The sequence below is a fragment of the Myotis lucifugus genome, unplaced genomic scaffold (genome assembly GCF_000147115.1).
Source record: "Myotis lucifugus unplaced genomic scaffold, Myoluc2.0 scaffold_692, whole genome shotgun sequence".
NCBI lineage: Eukaryota > Metazoa > Chordata > Mammalia > Chiroptera > Vespertilionidae > Myotis > Myotis lucifugus.
The window spans coordinates 217,557-226,399 of record NW_005871740.1 but is presented as its reverse complement, the minus strand read 5'-3'; the positions used below and the strand labels follow the sequence as shown (position 1 = coordinate 226,399).

The 8,843-nt window shown below is 55.1% G+C and overlaps 1 protein-coding gene across 1 annotated transcript in view; it reads left to right on the top strand.

Annotated features, from left to right (window-relative positions):
- The first annotated feature begins 6 nt into the window (after positions 1-6).
- Positions 7-8,843, top strand: part of SHF (Src homology 2 domain containing F) — a 19,868-nt gene continuing 11,031 nt past the window's right edge. The window contains exon 1 of the mRNA XM_006105524.2: positions 7-261. The gene's annotated coding sequence lies outside the window, so the exon portion shown is untranslated. The remainder of the gene's footprint in view (positions 262-8,843) is intronic.

Sequence of the window (8,843 nt, the reverse complement as noted above, 5' to 3'; positions counted from 1 at the left end):
CCCCCGGCCTCCCGCCCGGACCTTCCCTGGCCCCCTACCCGGGTAAAGCCGGGAACCGGGGCTTTCGAGGGACCCCCTTTCTTCCGGAGGGCCGTCCCGGCTCCCGCTGCCCCTGGGCCGCCCCGGGGGGCCCCGGGCCCCACGCCGCCCCCGCGGCCACGGCTCGCCCCCGCCCGCCTGATTCCGGGGGTCGAGACCCCGGGCCCCCCAGCGCCCCCGCCCGAGGAGCGGACCGCTGGACCCCCGGCCGGCGGCGACAGGGTGAGTGCGGGACGGGCGGGGGGTCCAGGAGCGGAGGCGGCGGTGGGCTCGGGCTTCGGAGAGGGACAAAGGTGGCCTGGCCGCCGGCCCCTCGGTGTCACGGCTCCTGACGGACCCCCGGGGGCCCGGAGCCTTCACCCACCTTTGTTCCAGTTCTCGACCGACTCCTCTGGGCGCGGGCCCCAAACTCTGCCTCTGTCCCCTCTGATCGCCCCAGGACTCGGTGACCCTCCCCTCTGGGCTCTGATCTCCTCATCGCAGCCCCCGGGAACCTAACCAGCCGACCGGCCTTTTTCTAACGGGATTTGAGTTCCCCTCACCCCCCTTATTGGCCCTTCTGCCCACGGGGAGCAGCAGCTCACTGCCCTTTGATCTCTGACCCCTCCCACCAGGGCAGAACCAGCACAAAGCTCCACTCCTCCTCCTCCTCCTCCTCTGGTAGCCCGAGCATCCTTGCAGGTGCTGGAGCCCCGGGAAGGAGGGGACGGCTGGGGTTTCTCCCCGTGGACACAGCAAGAGCTGGCCTTTGCCTCACCCAGTCGGACTGGAGCTGGGTGGACTGTTGTTCTCGGGAAACCAGACGGGCAGTGCGAGCTCTGCGCTGAGGATGCTGACCACTGAGGCTCGGGCAGGCCCACCCTACACTCCCTCCCCTGGCCCCCCAGGTGTGGGGACAGCCAGTGCTCAGAACCTGTTGCCCAGAAGGGGCTGACCAGCTGAGACCACTCTCCTTCTCCTCTTGGCCTCTCCCTCCCTCTGTCCATTCTGAGGGTGGCGAGAGCCTTTTATGGATCTGCAAGCTTGGGATGGAGAGGAGAGCTGGGCGCCCCCTGTTCCAGAGAACACCCGCTGTGCCTCGGCAGGCCCTGGTGGAGAAGCCACCCCACGCCCAACCGCAGTTTGACTTACCCTCCTTGACAGCGGAAAGCCATCCCCAGGTCCCTCTAGCCCTAAATTTTATGACGGTCTGGGCCGCTCTGGCTCTGTGGTCCCTCTTCACTCTCCCCTGGGAGCTCAGCTCTGGGGCTTGTTCCCCCCTCCTCCTTCTCAGAGAACAGTTTTATTGGATCCGAGAGCAAATTGCTGTCCGAATCCACTGGCTCCAGGGTGGAGGCTTTGAGCTGAGAGAGCGCCGTTCTGCCTGATTTCCTGGGCAAGAGAGATGTGTCAGGGTCAGAGCAGAAGCCTCAGGAATGCGAATTATTTTTTTCCCCTCGTTCCTGCCAGAGGGCACGGCTGCCCATCCTGAGTTAGGATCCTTAGCCTGCAGAAGGAGGCTGTGCTTTCTTCCCATGTCCTGACCTAGTCTTCTCTTTTTCCTGATTGTCCCCGGCTATTGGGTGATGTGATGGTGGTGGAGTAAGGCACAGAGAGCATTAGGCCTTGTTTTTACTATTTTTGAAAAATGTTTTTGTTGATTTTAGAGAGAGAGAGAGAGGGAGAGAGAGATGGAAACATCAATGGTAAGGGAAAATTGATTGGCTGCCTCCTACATGCCCCCTACTGGGGATAGAGCCCTGACCAAGAATGGAACCGTGACCTCCTGGTTCATGGGTCCACGCTCAATCACTGAGCCACACCAGCCGGGCTTGTTTTTACGATTGACCAATAGTCTCCTCCTCCCTGTCCACACCCATTCGCACATGGGCCTGAGCTGTTCCTGGCCCTCTTCCTCCTAGAGTGCTTTAACAGCCTTCTCACCAAGCTGTGGGCTCCTCCAGGACAAGGACCATGTTCTCCTCAAGTCTGTGTCTTCCAAGTGATGGACACCATTTTTGGCATAAAGAAGGGTGCATAAATTCGTCCCGAATGATGACTGTCCATTGCCGGGGTGGCCCAAGGTCAGAGACCCCCCTTGTACATTTCGCCACAAAGACCCCACAGTGAAGGAGCTGTGCCCACACAACCATTCAGAGACCTGCAGCCTCCTCTCACTGAGAGCATCATGCCTCACCCTGGGTCAGCTCTGTGATCTGTGGGCTGTTCAGCCCTTGGGGGCCAAGAGGTGTCTGACTCCTTTGTCGGCTGCAGGGACAGGAATGAAATCCAGCAGGATATCCTGGGAACCACACAATCAGGGGTTTCTTTACCAGGTGTGATGAGAAGGAACCAGGATGCCATCCAAGATGGCCCAGGGGCAGGGATGCTGACCTGGGACTTCCCACCATTCGGAGAGAGCAGCTTCACCCCTTTAGGAGCCGTTTTGGGGACCCCAGAGTCTTCCCTTAGGAAGAGCCCTGACGAGGTACCTGAACCCCTTACCCTAAATCCAAGTGTCAGCACATGCCTACAGAACTCACTCTGTCCCTGAACAGTGAGCTGGCTGTGGCCCTTGAGGCATTACTGAGCCAGTTTTTCCATTCTGTGGCTGTTTTATCCCTATTCTCTGTTCTCCCTCCTCTCAGCCCTGCAGATCCTCTTGGCTTGTTGCTTTTGGGTCACTTGCTGAGGTGAGGTAGGCACTGGATGTACCTTGGGCTGGTCAATTTCCTCCGAGAGCCCAGTGACTGGTGCTGGGTGGGTCAGAACCCTGTGAAAGGGGCTGGTTTGTGAGGTTTGATGAAATGGGTGGAAATGCCTCTGTGATGAGCCAGAGAGATTGAGGGGAAATGAGTTCAGTGACTATGGGGTAGGAGAGAATGGGGACTTAGATGGGACCCTGAGAGGCCCAAGGGGCTCAGGACCATTAGCTTTCTCTCCAGGCAGCGCTTTGGCTGTTGGCCCACCCTGAGACCTACTGCTGCAGTTGGCAGAGTACCAGGTGGCCATCTGGGCAGGCCTGGCAGGACAGGCATGGGAGCAGCAAGAGCCGAGCCCTGCATGGGATGGGAGGGCAGGGACTCCCCATCTGGCCGAAAAAGAAGCTCCCACTTGGTGTGTTGGACCCTTTCTGGCCGCCAGGCCGTGCTCTGACAGAGGGGTTAGAGAGCCAGGCCTGCCCTTGCTTTGCTCCCTTTTCTCAGACCTTCAACAGGAAAAACCTGGTCTAGGAAAGGGGGATGGGGTGGGAAAGGGGCCCTGATTGGATGAAGCTTTGAGTTGCCTGTGACCATCTGCACAGTGTGTCCTTTGCCTCCATCATGCCAAGATATGCGTGCGTGTGTGTGTGTGTGTGTGTGAGAGAGAGAGAGAGAGAAAGAGAGAGAGAGAGAGAGAGAGAGAGAGAGAGAGGAATGTGATGGGAACAATAAGACAGGCATCCTGTATGAAGTGAAACTAGAGCTCTTATTCTTAGCTTATGGGGGCGTTTCTGGAGTTCATGAGCCTCCAGAAATTGTGCAGATATTTGAGTAGATGAGCATTTTTTCTGGGAAAAGTCTCACAGCTCTCAGATTCTCACAGGGGTTCACAGGGCCCAACATATTAAGAATGTAAATAAAAATAGGTGTACCTCATAGATGGTATCCACATGGACTTGGATCCCTCAGGCCCAAATTTAGAACAGACAGGTAGGAAGAGTACAGTAAAGTGAAGGAGATATTTGGGTGTCTGAAATTACACAAGACATGCCTCCCCTGGGGTTAGGAGGGCGGGTAGGGGCCCTCCCTTACCCATGGTTCGTTGAGTGTTTATGTATCATTAAATGATACCTAGGCCCTGAAAGGGACTCACCACCCAGAAGACCTGGTCCTTGACTTTTTTGAGTTTGCTTGTTTGCTTTAATTTTCCTTGTTATGCCTTCCACAGAGCCCCGAGGTCTGATCTGTTTATCTAGCACACGGCCTCCTGTGGAAGTAGAGGGAGGAGAAGAGAGAGGTCCAGATCAGGAACCTTTGTGGACTGGCTAGACCTCTTAAACCCCGTGTGGCCTGAACTGGTCGTCTGTGCTGCAGTTGGTGCTTTGGGGAGGGCTGAGGCCTGAGACCTGTGGGATTGTATGGCAGGCCTGTCCACTCAACCCAGTGCCGCCTCCTCACATTGCGGCACTCCGACCCTCTAGAAGACATCTTTGGCTTGTTGGCTTGGGCGATGACTCAGAGACACCTCAGCCCTGGCACTCTGTCCATTGGGAGTCTGGAACAGCTGGGACCCTGTAGACCATGAATGGGAATGGGAGCAGCTGACTGGGCCCTGGGCTTGGAGGGGGACCTGCTGCCTACTCCAGTTGCCCTCACCATAGAACCAGCGTGATATTATATGACAGCAGTGAACCTGTGGTGCCTCTAGAGCCTGGGTCCCAGACGTGGGGCTACACAGCACCTCGAGGTGCTTCAATCTTTTGGAGTTTATTCTGTGTCTGTCACTGTGAGCTTCTGGAGGACCAAGGAATTTGGTCTCTTCATCTTTAATGATCTAATGGCGGACATTTACTGAGCACTTACCTTGTGCCTGGTACCATTTTGAAGCGGCTGGCATGGATTGGGCCAGTGATCCTTACCACAGTCCTATGAGGAAATTCAGTTATTATCCCCGGGTTGTAAACAGGGAGACTGCAGCACAGGAATGCCTGGTCACACTTGCGTGGTTTCATAGCTAGTAAGCAGGAGAGCCCAGGTTGACAGCCAGGCAGCCCGACTCCGGATTGGCCGCTAGCGCCGTGCCAGGGGACCCCTGCACTATGGAGAGGAGCCCCGCAGAGCAGAGGTGCTCACTAGACATTTGCTAGTGAACAAGGGGAAGGAGACTCAGAGAAGGAATGAGGAGTGCATTCTGGGCTGAGTTCACCAATTTCTGGATGATGAAGGACAGCATTTGCCACCCAATCTCGAGGGAGCCATAGACACACCTTTTAAGGGCTGGCAGCATCGATTGCATCCATCATCATCTTTCCAAGCCTATGGGGTCGGTACTAATACCAGCCCCATTTTACAGATAAAAATGCAGAGGCCTCCAGATAGTAAATGTAAACTAAAGAAATGGAGAAAGGGGGCAGTGGTAGATTTTGGGGACCTTGCAGAGCCAAATCCTGTGATGTTTGTCCCCTTGGTCTCCCTGGACTCACAAGCCCCATGGAGGGCGGAGGTCAGAGACTCATAGCAGGGCCCAGCTGCAGAGTAGAAGGTTCCACCAGATGGTGGGCCTTCCAGCCACCTCAGGAGAGGCTTGGGCAGGAAGGAGAGTCCAAACCTGACAGCTGCTCTGGGAGGGGCACTGCCTAGTTGGAACAGGCACAAGAGCTGCCTTCTGGAGGCACCCTGCTGGATGGCAGAAAGGAGGGGATCTCTGGTGGGCAGGCGGTATGGGGACAAGGGGGCCCTCTGATTCAGCATTTCAACAGCATTGTGACTACCAGACGGCTTGCCCAAATATCAGCCCTGGCCTTGATGTCTTCCCTGCTAGTTTCTCTCTTCTGCTCCTGAGTCAGGGGCTTTGATCCCCATTCTAAAGTCGAGTCTCTTGACAGCCTGCTCCTACAGCTGCTACTGGTTGGTCAGAGTTCAGATAAATGGGGATCTGAGAGTCTATGGGTATAGGGAGAAGGAGGCCTGTCGAGCCTCCAGGTAATGTGCACTGGGCACCCACTGTGTGCCAGGCTCCGTGGTGGACGTGGTGTATAATAGTGAGCACATTAGAGTCCGGTAAATACACAAAATAACTGGTGGTAGGACAAAGGTGTCGGAAGCCTACAGGGGCAGCTTCCCCCACTGAGCAGTTTTGCCTCCTTGTGTAACCCAGAAGCTCCCGAGGAAGCAGGCCTGGCCTATGACACGGGTCCTCTGTGCTCGGGCAAGTGCCTGTCCTGCCTGGTTTCCCAGCAGGCATTTCTGCTGTTGCTCCTGACTCCCAACCCCATGGGCGGCTCCTTGGGCACCCCAGCCCAGGGCAGGGGGGTTGGGGCTTCCTGGAGCAGGGTGTGGGGCCAGGAGTGGAACAGAGGAGCCATTGAACTGCCCACAAAGCTGCCACCTGGGCGCCCACGGGCACCAAGGGCTGGCGCTAGGGAGGCCCACGCGGCCTGGGAGGGGTCGTGGCTCTAGGCACCGGCCCAGAACTCCAGTGGGAAGGGTGCTGAGTGCAGCTGTGACCAAGCTTGGTGAGGGAAGGGCTGGGGGGCTCTGTGGAGTTGGGGGCCACCAGTGCATGGTTCTGGGTGCTTCTGCTCACTGGGCAGCTTCCAGGGTCTCAATCCCCCTACCTGGTCCTCCACCCCACCCAGATTCATGCTTCCTCCCTCTTCTGAATGAACAAGAAAATGCGCTTCCTTTGTCCATTCTTCCTGTTTTATGTGAACTGATTTAACAAAGATTTACTGAGCACTTTTGGGCACTGGGAATTTAGCAGTAAACATTCTTGCCCTCAGGAAGCTCACAGTCTGCAGGAAGACAGATAATAAAGCAAGTATTCACTACACACATGAGGACAGCCCAGCTCAGAGGCACTAACCTGACCTGGGGGGAGAATGGAAAGGCTTTCTGAAGGAAGAAAAGAATCTGATTCAGGCTTAGGGAAAGCTTTTGAGGTGAGAAAAAGAGCATTGAGCTTTTAGGTAACAATGTGATCTGAGAAGGGTAAAGAGAAACCAAAGAGGAAAGTGGAATCTTAAAATCTCTTTAACTGTGGACTTTTTATTGTAGCCGCTGGAGAGCCATTGCAAGGTTTAAGGATAGCGTGTCTGTTGATTCAGTTACTGTTGAGTTGCTGCCATGTGTGAGTTGTGAGTCTGGGTGCCAACTGGGCTGCGTACCCAACAGGCTGGCTCCAGAGCCCCCTTGGTCAAGTGGGTGGGGCCACTTGGGGGTGTGCCAGCTGGCCTGGGAGGAAGCAGTTAGGGGGAGGAGGGGTGAGTGGATTTATTTTCTTTACTTCTTAGAGGAAGGAGGATGAGGTGTGGTGGGCTCTGAGGGAGGTAGGAGGTGATCTAATAGAAACATTTTTCTAATAGAAACATTACTCTAGTGCAGCCGTGGGCAAACTACGGCCCGCGGGCCGGATCCGGCCCGTTTGAAATGAATAAAACTAAAAAAAAAAAGACCGTACCCTTTTATGTAATGATGTTTACTTTGAATTTATATTAGTTCACACAAACACTCCATCCATGCTTTTGTTCCGGCCCTCCGGTCCAGTTTAAGAACCCATTGTGGCCCTCGAGTCAAAAAGTTTGCCCACCCCTGCTAGTGCCTACTGTGAGCTGGGTACTTACTGAAGCCAGAGAGACAAAAATGACAAAGGGCTCCAGGGTAGTGGCTGATCTGGTGGTGGGTTAGGAAGATCTGAGATGGTAGAATTCTCAGAAGCAGGCAGAGATCTGAGGGCAGAAAGGGGCTGGGCGGCTTGACTAGGACAAAATGGAATAAGGTGGGAGCTGAAGAGCTGAAGGGTGAGATGGCAGGAGCCTTGGGACATGCTTTGGAGACCCTTGGAGGGGTTTGCAGCAGCCCAAGGAACATGAAGAAGGGGTCTCTGAGGTGGGAAGCTTCCTTTTTCCATCTCTGCCTCACTAAGGGTCCCAGATCCGCTAACCCAGGGCAGGGAGGTCACCCTTACGGCTTCCCTGCTCAGCTGGCTCCCACAGTCCTGATCTGTGGGATCTTGGCCCAGAACCAAAGCCTAGACCAAGAATGGGGGAGAGGCAGGAGTGGCCCCTCCCCATGCTGCTGGCCCCAGAGCCACCTCTTGTTAATGCAGTGCTCCCCTGAGGGGCTGGGTGGGCTGGGCTCTGTCTGCCGCAGCCAGTCCTCCCCTCCCTGCCCCCCAGGAGCCTGTGCCCAGCTTGGAGAAAGGCTCTATTGTCCTCAGTTGTGCCCCACCCTGAGCGCCTTGAACTCCTCTGCAGGGTGTGCGGCTTGTGGTTCCCTCTGCCTTGACTGGGAGCAGAGACAGAGGGGTGGCCATGAGCCGCTTGTGTGGGAGAATGCAGGGGATGTGGAGGGCCAAGGCCAGGCCTTTCCTGTCCCTGTTCTCCACGAGCCCAGGGGATTTCAGCAGAGCCCCAATCCTGGCTTTCCTCATGGCTATCCTAAGGTTGTCTTTCTCCTGGGACAGCCAAGGTGCCCACCGGTGGCAGGTTGGCAGCGTGATTTTGTACAAAGGATGCAGGTTCCAATCCTGGTTCCTCCACTTACTTGGAATGGTCTTGGGCAGGGGTCCTCAAACTTTTTAAACAGGGGGCCAGTTCACTGTCCCTCAGACCGTTGGAGGGCCGGACTATAGTTTAAAAAAAAACTATGAACAAATTCCTATGCACAGTGCACATATCTTATTTTGAAGTAAAAAAACAAAATGGGAACAAATACAATATTTGTATTTGCATGTGGCCCGCGGGCCATAGTTTGAGGACCCCTGGTCTTGGGCATGTTGTTCCATACCTGCTTTGAGCCTCCATTTCTTTAAGATGGGATAATGATACCCACATGATGATTATGATGGATGTCATGCAGCTAAACCAGCAGAACTGTGGCACAAAGTGAGTACTCAGTCTTTCTGTTCTTGATGGTCAGCAAATAATATTTGTTCAGCATCTGGTAACACACTGGTAGGCATGGACCAAGCTAATCTCCAAGTTGCCTCCTGTGCCCTGTCCGTTCTTTGAACTCTGTTGTAACCAGTTCTCTGAATTAATTCCCTCTGTGAAACCACCTGGTGTAAGCTCTTGGGCTGCCTGGACTCAGACTGAAGCAGGTTTTAAGGCCCAGAGTCTCATC